This window comes from Haliotis asinina, chromosome 16, assembly GCF_037392515.1.
Source record: "Haliotis asinina isolate JCU_RB_2024 chromosome 16, JCU_Hal_asi_v2, whole genome shotgun sequence".
Classification (NCBI taxonomy): domain Eukaryota; kingdom Metazoa; phylum Mollusca; class Gastropoda; order Lepetellida; family Haliotidae; genus Haliotis; species Haliotis asinina.
The window spans coordinates 11,508,488-11,521,413 of record NC_090295.1 but is presented as its reverse complement, the minus strand read 5'-3'; the positions used below and the strand labels follow the sequence as shown (position 1 = coordinate 11,521,413).

Here is a 12,926-nt window from a genome sequence, read left to right as displayed (position 1 = left end):
TTCATATCAATGACACATTCACCGAAAAGGAAACTTTTGTTTTTTATTTTTGTTTGATGTAGTTTGGCACTTGGTCTTATTCACATACATGTAACCTTAACACTCTTAAATACTATTCTTATATTATGGTATCACATTCAGTTCAGTTTGGTGGAAGCAGGTGTGTCTTTTGTGTCAGATAACATGTCTGACACATCGACTGAAAAATGGGAACATCATGTCCTCATCATCTGTGAAATCAATTGGTTGTATTTTTCACACCACACTCAGCACTATTCCACTTGCTTGTAAAGAGTCAAGTCTAAACCAATCAAATCAATGATTTTATGAGTAAATCCTCAAGCTGTTTGGGAAATGATGACATGTTGAGTCTGGAAGGGACAATCCCATTACCAACAACAATTGGGATACAATGACCTGTGTCACCCAAGTCAGCAGGTAGGAGCAACTGATCCCAATGTATTTACAATAATCAGTTGCTTGATTGGTATGCACAAGTCGGAATCCGAGAATGTCAGACTAACGAGAGTAATTATCACCATTTCAAAAGGTTCGTTAAATATTCGCCAGAAGACCAGTTCTAGTTCACTGATATTGTGACTGAATGTGGCATTAAACTACATCCACTATGGAATAAATGAGCGATTACTGTTTTATGTCACAATCAGCAATATTCCAGTTATATCACAGCGACAGAAATCAGGTAAGGCACCTGACTCCCTGCTGTAGAAATCCCGGAAATGGAAGGACAAAGTATTGATGGGGTGGTAAATTGTAAGATTACACTCAATGACTTATTTGCTGACATGGAACATTCTATTTCTAAATCAACAGCTAATTTTGGTATTATCAGGATTGAAGTGTTATTTTTCCACTGTTACTGACTAAATCTGTGTGTGTCAGTTTTAAAGTCAACATTCCTGTCTGACACGGACACAAGAAGTTGTATCTAACAGTTGCATTTCACGAAAAAAGAGAACTTGTTTTTAATAAAGTCTGTCAATTTTGTCAAAGATTCACCTGCAAATATCTGCAGTCCACAAGAACTTCTTGGCTCCCTCATTATTTGAGCTACTTCAACACCATCTGTGATGGAGTCCGTCTTCTTTAAGGATTCCTTTTCCTCCTTCGTCAACTTGACTACTTCATACTCTACAGCAGGATCATCACCAACAACAGACCGCTTCGACAGGCTCCTGTTGATTTCTTTCACTTTTTTGTACACTGTACAATTGCATTTGCAACTCTGGTTGAGAAAACAGACATATCATGATCAATTAATATTCCTTGAGGTACATTATAAGATAAGAGTGAGAAGCAAAAGAACTTGACACCTCTCAAAGTTTAGACTGATAAACAACATGCAACAAGTTGACAATGTTGACGGAATATCTTGACCTGATAATGGCCAGTGATGAATGTGAGGTAACCATTCACAAATGATCAAGTGTAGATACTGACCAAATTTCTAACCGGATCTTTAAAGGTGGGGTGTGTTGGCAACGACACACAGATATTCTCCTGCTCTGTGATTTCATATATTTGACCACCCTTCACTTCAGTCTTACAACTTATCTGAATGATTCCATTACTGTCTTTGTAATCACAAAGTTGACTTACAGTTGGAACTGGGTCGACAAAGCAGCAGCCGCAGTTGCTGTCCTCCCATGGAGGCACAGGGGTGTAGTCGTAGTCAATGATGTAGTCCTCAGGGCCGTCCCAGAACAGAACACTGGTCACAACCTTGCCATCACCTTTCGCAGACTTGATAGAAAACTGCAAGAAATGTTACATTCTTTATTATCACTTCCCTCACAGGTGTCAACTCATCATGGGCAGGTGCAAGTTGTGTAGGAAGCTCTCGGAGCAAAGGCATTTGATTCAAGTGTATTTTTATCCAGCACATTAAAATCTTGAAATATCCCACCTTTGCTATCATTTAACATGGAAAGCACTGGTGTAGCAGAATTAAAGGCAGCACTTAATTGTGAGCAGAGATGTTTTGAAGAACACTATGACCTACGACCTGAATCGCCATGAATTTTCCGTTCATGTTTGCTCCAACATTTTAACATATCTAAAACAAAGGCTGAACAACTGTTGCATCAAGTGAATATCAGAAAGTGAAATGAGTTGTGCACCTCATACTCTCCTCCATTGACGAGGTCAGCGTCTCTGTAGTAGGTTCCAGATATCATGGCACTCTTCTTGGTGTCTCTGGTCAGTTTAATGTCCATGGTGTCGCCACTGGTAGTCCGTTTGACATAGGCAGCTTTGTAGGTCAAGCTCAAACTGGTGTTTCGGCTGTCGAAGTTGCGGTTTGACTCAAAAAAGTTCCATCCTGCATCACTGAACCTGATTGGTCGGACTGGACAGGCAGACGTGTCAGGCACTGGATGGTGAAGGAACGTTCCTGCAAACACAGTTAATGTAGGTTCAAATGCTGCTCATTTGTTTCAATGACGTATTAACACTGTCTGCATGAGTCTAGATGGTGCCAGTGTGATAAGATCTGGTTTTACAGCAATAGTAAATAATTTTGTGTTTTCCGCTTTTCCTTTCCATAAGTAGTGAACTGAATCAGTTTTCAGAAGAACAGCAATGGCTGCATATTTCGTGAATGACTGGCATTAGTCCAGCCCAAATGTAATATTGCAGCATTGATAGTGATGACTTCGGTGATAGTATATGTGTTGTTATTTAATGCTGCAGTACATAACTATTCCAGCTATGAGAGAGGCCTGTCAAGACATAGAGTCTGCTCCAGACATTGTGGACAAAGATCCATACCATCACAGAGATGCAAAGTATCACTGTACAACAGTAACTAAATATGACCACCTGATTTCAACATGGAATCACCATGTTCGGGCTGACCATTATTACCTCCAAGCCACGACTGAGTTTAGTTTAAGTCCACTTTTAGCAATATTCCAGCAATATGGGGACACCAGGAATGGGCTTCACATATTGTACCCGTGTGGGGAATCAAACCCAGGACTTCAGCATGATGAGCAAGCACCATTACCACTAAGTTACCACACCGATCCTTACAACCTAACTGAGACGGTGCAGATCACGGTTTGCAATACTTTAATTTGCCAGCTGGCCATCAGGGCCAGCTGCCACCAGCAGGCTGTAAAATCTACAGGCCCTGATTGAAATCTGCTTGCCCATTTTGTTAAATTCAAATGAATAAAAACTAAAACAGACTACACTCTACACAGTCTAGCAATGATTCCATAAACTCAGCTAGACAATCCTATGGTGCAGAGAGATGTTTTCATTTGTTAACAACTAGTATTGATATTCCAATGTGCAAATTGCTGAAATAACAGGAAGTAAAAGCTGTAAGATATCGTAAGAAGAGGAAACAATGACAAATGGCACTGGGCTGGCAATTATTTCAAACACTAGTGCTGATACGTCTCACGGTTTCAGCAAGGAAGTATTTTAGGCCTGTCGCTCTAATAGTTCAAAAATGATTTCAGCATACTTTCTTAAAGAAGAACAACACTTCAATGTTGAAAGCATCCTGCTGTATCTTGTGTATGGCACAATACAAATTCTTTTACCTGATGTTGTTACGAGTGTGTATTTTTGTGTATTTTGTTATTAATGAAGTAATAATTATTATTGGGTCACAACGTTTAGTGTTTTGAACAATAATTACGATGGGTCACATATCGTATACTAGATGGTCAGCATTTCTCCGATTTTGGTAGCAGGCTGTCCGGAAATTATCTGCCCTTGGTTTCCCATTTGCTACTTCTGGGAGACTGCTAGAGATTTCTACAGTGTTGGCGATGGTCGTACGTGCACGAACTTTCGGAAAATGACTGAGTATATATATCAAGGCTAGCTGCCATGTTGGAGGAGGACACACATTCACATTCACTGGAGGATCATCATCAATCGCTGCCGACGCTTCATCTTCATAGCCACCGTCAGGTCTGTGTTACATCTGCCTAACATTCTCTCTCACACTAAGACTTTGGTGAGTTTGCTACATTATATTTTGTGACCCATGGCCTTGGATTTGGTCTCATTTGTATTGTATTTGAAATCGGTATTGTGAGATTGACCTTGTATAACTTGCTCTCTTGTTTAGACCTAATAATACAGTATATGAATGTTTTAGACTTGTCTTTATTCTGTTTTGCTGGTTCACAGGGGATTTCTTACATCGTTTGTCACGGCAAATTCTCAACTGTACAAATGTGTATGTCACTGACCTTTAACCTCACTAGTAGTTCCGATCCAGCTTATATCCTTTGTAAAGTCCACCCCATCCACGATTCTCCCTGGGGTAGGGACGGAGCTGTCGAACAAAGCTGGAGGGGAGTCAGTTACACTCCTCAGTCCTGCATTGTTCTCAGTCGTAAGTCGGACTATGTATGGCGTGTTGCTCTGTTCAACAAACAAGGCAGGTTACAGGATAGGAAAAAATACATAATGAGTTCTGTTACATGCTTGTAAATAAAAATTGTAACAAGCATTTTGAGACATATTTTGAGACATATTTTGAGACATAAGACTCTTGGCTAATTCCCCACAATGACTGGGATGCCATTTTAAGTGGGTTTCACCATCAAAACCACACTGGTACATACACGAGTAACCAAAGCAGTACACTGTCCTTAATTCTCTAGCTTAAGAATTTACTTCTTAATAAATTCATTAATTTAAAACAGACCTTGTTCTTACTTTTGACCTTAGTCTTTGATCTTTGATCCTAGTTTTAGTCCCGGTAAAGGTACATCTACCAGTAATCATTTGTTTAAAAAAAATGTTCAAATTTGTCATGAAAGAATTTTAGATAAGTTTTAGACTTTTAGAATTTAAGACTGGTTATTTCATAACTCATCTCCCCTAGTAAGTCTTTACTAGAGAACAACACAGACTGCTTGATTGGGCATGTTAGGGAGGTACTGAATGTCACAATTTTGACATCATTAAGCTGCTAACGGTCAGATTTAGATTTTACTTTTTTAGATCACTTTTTAAAAATATTTCTGCAATATGTTCAGGACACCAGAACTGGGCTTCACAAATTGTACCTGTGAAAGGAATCTAACCCAAGTCTTCACTGTGATGAGTCAGCACTTTAACCTCTTGGATACATATCACCCTTGCGCTGCATAAATGTCATGGCCATTTTCATACAAGTGAGTGAGTGAGTGAGTGAGTGAGTGAGTGAGTGAGTGAGTGAGTGATGTGTTCTGCTGTTAGCAATATTCCAGCAATATCATGGCAGGTGATACCACAAATGGGTTTCAGATAATGTACCCAATGAAGGGAATGCAGCCTGTGTCTTAATCGTGATATATGAACCCATTAATCTCTTGGCTACCATGTGTGAATTATGTATGAATCACCACTGACCTCCATGTTGATATCTATGAATTTGTATGAGTTGTACTCTGCTTCTATCTCAATGCTTGGTACCACCACCTCCTCCACTGCGCCATCTTGACAGGTCGCATGCTTTACCAAGGACACATGGTAGCATCGCAGCCCAGACTCCTCATCGCTGTAATCCTTCCAGTAGGCATGGAGACTTCGGCTGCTGGCGGCGTAACTGGCCACCTAGGATACAAACGAGTGAGTTTGCCGCTTTTATCAAAATGTATGCAAAATCAAGTTGAACAATAAAAAATAACCATTTTGATGGAGGTCATAAGTCATAAATCAAAGATGATGTAAATACAGGAAGTCACGGTGGCTGAGTGGGTTAGATGGCTGGCTGTATACAGTACTGGTAATTAGGTGCCTGACTCTAAGGGCGTGGGTTTGAATCCTAGATCGGGCTCAGCCCCAAAAAGTACTAGAATTTGTAGTTTACTAAGAAAGTGTAACCTTAAATGTAATGTTCTGGGTAAAGTGGATATTGTATAATTATCTCATGATATTTACATCTTTCTTTCTAAAATGGTATTATGAAATCATAATCACTCCTAGTTTTAGCATTTTCCAACTACACTGATTCTGCCATTCTTACATTTTTCTGTCAAAACAAATGAAATAACAACTCTGTTCAGTATCAATTCCAAGTAAGACTGTCTTATATAATATACAATGGTTAAAATAATCAGTCCTGGGCCCCGCTCCTCGCTCTGTCATAGCACTAGGACAGAAACAAGTCTAGGTTAAAGTATTGGAGTTGCAACTATCGTAGCGCTATAACTGCTCTCAGGAACAGAGTCCTGGAGAATAATTTCTGGATGTTTACAAATGACATAACTTTACTGAGCAGTATAGCTTACCAGATCGTAGTAGGGCCCTGTTCTGATCTTGCCTTGTGTTGGTGGGGTGATGTCCACCCTGAATTTGTGGTAAGTCATGTTGCACTCACCGGCCTTGTCAGCACCTAGAGTGAGAAATACAGTTCAGTTAAACCAAACAAGGAAGGCCACAAATATGTCAATTAATCAAATAAGTAATAAAACAAAAATCTGGAGCAAGTTTGATGTGGCATATGTGTTTAAATGGTCAGACATTAAAAAACATTATTCATTACACAATCTTTCATTAAAACATCAATACAACTGTCATATGACATTTTCAGGTGCAGAAAGTACTTACATGTACCCCTGGAACATCTCTTTAAAGAAGAATATAAAAAATCTGGAACAATATTTCGTAAAAGTGAGACTTACCAATGACCCATGCATAATATTCGCCATTCTGTGCCAGAGTCAAATTGTTGAATTTCTTGTAGGTATCCGTGCCAACATTCTGGATGTCGATAACATTAAACAAAGATAACCTTGTTTCATCAGTCATTGATCCGCGCTCCATCTGCAACATCACATGAGTTGGTTTAACAAATTGTCCCATTTGAAAATGAAGTTTTAAAATACTGAATTGATTTTGTTGCTGACGTTTGAGAAGCGAGTGAGTGAGTGAGTTGTGTTTAATGTTGCTGTGATCATTACTCCAGTTATGTTACAAGTCAGCCTGATGTGACCAAAGTGATCTGTTAAGCATTGCCCTCATCAAGACCATAATTTTGGAGCCAACAAGACTGAACTCATGGTGAATCCAACCCGATTTGTTATTACTTCTATTCACTGGAACACCACTGTTGAAAGCAACCAAAAGATGAGCAAGCCAGTAACTGCCATGGTGATTTTACGTTGCTAATGGTGATTTGAAATTATTATCATTTTTATAGGATACAGATGTTCAGTTATTACAACTGTTAATATCTCATGTTAAGGCCAATAAATGTTTTCGAATAGCGTGATGTATACCGGTATGTGATAATGAATATGAAAACAAAAATTATTGGATATTCCTAATTCTGACAACACTGCAAACAGGTATTTATTGAATGGCGATTTTTTACACCATTGTTTGACTAAATACAAGTGCCAGAGTCACTATCAGATATATTTACTGCAACTGATTGGCAATTTCTTACACAACAGTTTTATGTAAGTGCCTGCCAGTGTCACTATCTGATATGTTTATTGTGATTGAATGGTAATTTCTCACACGATTGTTACATTAAATATAAGAGCCACAGTCACAATCACCACTCACAAATTGTCCACATTTGTATTCCATGGCGTTGGTATTGTTTGACAAAGCCACATAATACATCATCATCCCGATCTTGGATTCGAACCCATCCCATGGTACCTCCAACATCGTGTTCATATTAACAAAGTTCTTCATTTCTATAGTCCCAGCTGAAGAAGAAACAAGAAAACAGTTGTCAGTCAAGGCAGTTATTTCACACCTGGATGGGCTAGTAAGTGAGTTTTCTTTGCTGTTTAACTACACACTCAGCAATATCCCAGCCATACGGCAAAAGTCTCTAAATAATCCAGGTTTTCCTATTTTATCTAACTTTGAACATATCATGCCATATAGCTGGAATATTGCTGAACATGGCCTAGAAGTAAACTCACACACTGTTATTTCTTATCAATGATCCAAGAACTTACCTATAACTCCCCCATCAAAACCAACAGAGAAGCCATTAGAAGTGACCTCTGCCTTAGATCCAGAACTACTGTGTGCTCGGACAGTGAAGTAATAGATGGTAGTCACTGGAGTTAGGTCAAGGTCAAAGAAGGTCACGGTCTTGTTGAGGCCCACGTTTGTAAAGGGCACGATGTTGTCACGTGTTTGGGGGAAGCGCCGGTCGGTTCCTACTGCAACCTCATAGTAAATCACATCCTGGCTTGATGACTTTCCTGCACGGCCCTGAGGAACTACATTCTCTGAAACACAGCACAACATGATTGTGCAAAGGGTATTGTTAGGGGTAGTTTGCACATCAACACTGTACATATCCCATGCTCACATTTACGTATTGATACTCCATTTTACCACAGGCTTATACATGAATCCTACTTAACAGTTAACCATGAGTAACATTCCATATTGCAAGAGATATCACTATTTCCCAATTGCATAGGTACATGTTCATCAGTGGATTGTCTGGTCCAGACTCGATTATTTACAGGTTGCCACCATATAGATGGAATATTGCTGACTGTGGTGGTGAAAAACAAACAGAACATTATTTGGAACCAAATACACAGTCAGACAGAATTATTGATCTGATACTCTTTCAATCAGATGTCACAACATTTACTGGACCTGGATATATTCAGTAGCTTAGAGATGAGTTAATAAGATTTGATTTAAGTTACGTTAAGAGCAACCCTCATATGAACCAAAAAGTTGATTGGACAGTTGGTTGGTTGTTTAACATCGTACTCAACAATATTACAGCAACATGACAGCGGTCTGTAAATAATTTGAGTCTGACCAGACAATGGTCAACAACATGACAGTGGTCTGTAAGTAATTTGAGTCTGACCAGACAATGATCAACAACATGATAGTGGTCTGTAAGTAATTTGAGTCTGACCAACAATGGTCAACAACATGACAGCGGTCTGTAAATAATTTGAGTCTGACCAGACAATGATCAACAACATGACAGTGGTCTGCGCAATTGGAATATGATGACATGTGTCAACCAAGTCATTGAGCAGGACGACTCCTTCCCGATAGTTGCGTCATACTGTACGTGAAGAGAAAGAGGGACATTCACATTCTGTTCCCACAAGCCATTACTATAAAATGAAGCTGCTGGCTTGTTGTGACAAATGGTGTTTATCCATGTATTAATGGTCAAGGTTACAGTTAATTAACTGGCTTCATACCTGCAATTACGGAACCAACAGAGGTGTCACTGCCAAAGTTATCCCAGTTAGCACTGATCTTTGTCTTGGTTCTGAAGAACTCGAGGTCAAAGCCAACCACATCGCCATCATTGACCTGACCTGGGAGGAGGGGGTCTTCCTCAATAGTGATACCGTTTGACCTGATTGTGTAGGTGAAGTTCAGGGCATTGGTCACTCTCAGCAGCTGGTAGTATCTTTCCTTGTTCTTCATCTCCATTTCGTCATTGGTACCATAGGTGCGACCTGGAAACATTTCATCATTCAGACTGACAACCCGGGCATTTAATTTCCATTTTAACGTGACTCAATTAACATTCTTGAGATGAACAAGTTTCCAAACAAGCCTACTGTTAGTACTGTTTAAAAACTACAAGTTATCAATTATTATTTGTATATTGTATACATCCCAGGGAGTTGAGAATGTAAAATAAAATGCACACTGATCTGTTGACTGGAGAGTTAACAATAATACAGTGATTTTACCCTTTGGAGTTACATGCTACACAAGCAGATCATCATCATCATCATCAATAATTTTTCTATTCTCACATTGCATGTCACAACTTATAATACAAAGGAACTGTAACCCATGTCTAGTACTGGTCCTGTTATAATTCACAAATAGTATTAACAGGTGGGTTCTCAAGCCAAATTAAGTAATATCCCATACTATTGCCATTTTGTATTGACATATGCAAGATCATGAGTCAGAGTGAACCAGCATGAAATGGACTTGTGCTACCACAAGTAATATCTCTGCCTTACACTTCATATCTTGATTATTAATAAATGAACAAACGGTTTAATAAATAAGAATAAGGTCAACCATCTGACGAAGGGGCAAGGAATAGCCTAGACACATTGGGTAAACAATTAGAAGAAGTTGACATCCATGACAGTTTGTACTTATTCCTGAATACCAACTTCTACATGCCTCTCAAGAAGCTGAAAAGGTCATTGAATATCAATTCAGAAGATACCTCATAAAATCTATTATACTACTGAAGGGAGACCAAAAAACAGTATCCATTTTCCAAAATCAGACACTTTTTCAGTCAGTCACTGTCTAGATTAGTGGATCTCACTGTATAATGCTAGCCTACCTTCCGTATCCACAAACACCTGGACGATATGGCCATCAGCCCTCTGTATCGCCCACTCGTACTTCTTCACTGGACATGGGTCACTGGACACATCCCATTGTGCACTCATACTGGACAGACTCGTTTGGAAGTCTCTGTCAGTCAAAACATTGCATGTGATTCCATGGCACATGATTGGATAAACATGTACAGAAACTTCTTCTGGGTTCAATAAACTGGGGACAAACTAAGGACGTAACTAATGAGTCCTGCTGGCTTATGGATGGGGGGTAGCGTTAATGTATTATAATTGTTAATATATATATTTATCTAAAACCAGAGTCATCAGAAGATGAAATATCCCCTCAGCCCCCACATACCAAATGATCTGACAGTTACCTAAAATCCAGCTTTATTTTTTTATGGTTAGGTCCCATACTGCCTACAGTTCCAAAACTCTCTACATCCCAAACTGCCTACAAAAGTATTGTAGGCAGCACGGGAAATGATTTTTTGCCCTGTAGAATGATGGAACAGCCCAATGAAGAAGGGATGTGTTGCTTGAGACAACATGAACAAGGAGACTTCTAAATGCCACTAAAGGAAGTCTTGTTGTTATCTGTTTTGTATGTCTTTGTCAGATTATGATAGGACTAAACTGTTGAGACGATCCCATCCAACTCCTTATAAATAAGATGGGGAAGCAACTGCATCTACAACACAAAGGCAAATGTCCAGCACGTTGAATTCATCACTTTTCAAGCAGGAGTACAGCAAGTTTTCTTTGCTGGGTACCGATATCACCTCTATGTCTGACAACAGACCACAACACATTGGAAGTGTGTACATTCTGCATGCATGGCCACTGTTCTACAAGTGGAGACTTCGGGAAATCAACAACACCAGACAACAATGTCACAGAGGAATCTGATGATGAGGTTTGACTCCCTAGTGGACTGTGTCAGCACGAACAAGAGAACATGCAGATGGGACTTTCTATGTTGCACCAGCCCTGTGGGACCAGCGGCCCTATGGGACCAGCTGTACTTTATCCACTGTATGGTGAATGGGGATATGTATGTGGATTATTTGATTATTTTCAGACCAATGCCATGTAACTGGAATACAGCTCAGTCTGGGTTAACTAAACTCACTCAAGGTTATGGATGCTGTGTCCACGCATATAAGTAAAAACGTATTGCGAAAGAATTGACTTTTTCAACTTTTTTAAGTAGTGTATGATCAAAACACTAATTCAAAGCTAGCATACACGTCCAACCTTATCTCATACCACTTGATTTGTACTTACTGATCACCATCGCTGGTGCCACCATCTGAGACGCCCACATGACTGATGGGTTCCAGACCTTGACTAAGGTATGACATGTATATTCCATTGGACGTGGACACTGTGCTGAGGCCGGCACCGTTGGTGGCTTTCACAGTCACAAATATCTGCAGCATGAACAGAAGATATTAGCCTGTCTCACAGTCCCTGAACCAAAATATTTTCCATTCTGTTCAGCTCTGCCTGTAGTGCAAAAGCTATACGAAGCAAGACCTGATTTCCACTGGTTCGGAGTCTAGATACACAAAATGGTAGTAGTACAATGCCTTATTATGGGAAATGATCATGGAAATGATATTACCAAATTGTACTTGTCATGAATTCAAATCAAGTCAGTGACTCTTGCACAATGTAAATTTAATTTCAGTTGCTGATGTTTTGTAGATCTCTGCTTAATAAAACTTTAGTGTACTCCTGACAAGACAACTTAACATTGAGAAGGATCAGTGTGAGCAAAGACTCAAGGAGTGTTGTTCCAATATATTATTTTACAAAATGACAGGGACTCCTTGTCTAAGATAACATTTAGACACTTACACGTCTTTGTCCTTTCAGTGCCAATCCTGTGACTGACAAATATCTCTTCGTGATGTCGGCAACTACAAAGAAGGGCCTCAGCTGGCCACCTCCAGGTGTGTTACCAACAGCAATCTCATACCTGAACATACAACACAGTTTATAAAAATCATCATCAGCCCATCCAGCCATAGATTATGAAGGGTTCCTAACCTGTCTCATTCTTCATAGAGGCTGCAGGGAATTGAGATTGATAATTGTGCCGTTTGAGACTGACATCTAATGATCGAGGAAGAAACGAAGCCTTTGAGCAGGTGATGTGGTTATTGACGCTAAATCCTAACAAGTCAGTATTGATCATGGAGACAAGATTTACCAAGACGCACAAATGTATATTGTATTTGGTTAAATGTTATGAATTGTGAATAAAAATAATGGAAAAAAAATCCTAACAAGGTTACCTGACAATTCCGGTCTCCTCGTCAGTGAAGCCTGCCCAAGCAACAAGAACAGTTGACAAAGACTCTTGACAGGTGGCGTCAATTCTCATGCAGTCTGTAAAAGGAGGATTCATTGTAGATGGATCCAAGGGAAGTTTAATTGTTGAAGATGGTCATTAAACCCTCAGTGCAGTGCAATGCATCATTTTTCATCATGGGAAAGTATAAAAGAAATTTTTTCTTTACCGAGTAGCTTGTCAACTACACGTTCAGTTTGATAAAGTGGAATTAAAGATAGAAAAGCCAAAGCTGAACAATAATCAAATACATT

At 39.4% G+C, this 12,926-nt stretch overlaps 1 pseudogene; it reads right to left on the bottom strand.

The window, feature by feature from the left end:
• LOC137268840 (uncharacterized) overlaps positions 1–12,926 on the bottom strand; it is a 93,134-nt pseudogene that overhangs the window by 19,278 nt on the left and 60,930 nt on the right.